Raw genomic sequence first — 387 nt, forward strand, 5'->3', positions numbered from 1 at the left:
ACGGGGCGACTGGCAGCGCCCAGTGCCTGGCCCTCCGCAGCCTCCATGTTCTTTCGGGGCCGCCTCTGCCTCGACTCAAAATGTCCCTTCGTTTCGGGGGGATCTGCAACAAGTTCCCTGCTGAGCAAAGGTGTTTTCAACTTGATCTGGAGGAGGTGGTGGTGGTGGGGAAATGGCTGTGAAAAAATGTCCAGGGGGGAAATGTTCTGTCTTGTTGTTTTGGCTCAATGTTTTGTTGTTTTTTTTTTTCCCCCCTCTCTCGTGGAATAACTCGGTCCTTACTCTGTAAAAGCGACACTTGCAGTTTGCGCAGTCAGCAAGAGCTGAGCTGACGGTCCTGCGTTTCAACTTCTTATTTTAAAGCACCCAAGCTCAGCACAAACAGCC

The sequence above is a fragment of the Acanthisitta chloris genome, unplaced genomic scaffold (genome assembly GCF_000695815.1).
Source record: "Acanthisitta chloris isolate BGI_N310 unplaced genomic scaffold, ASM69581v1 scaffold9576, whole genome shotgun sequence".
In the NCBI taxonomy this organism is placed as follows: Eukaryota; Metazoa; Chordata; class Aves; order Passeriformes; family Acanthisittidae; genus Acanthisitta; species Acanthisitta chloris.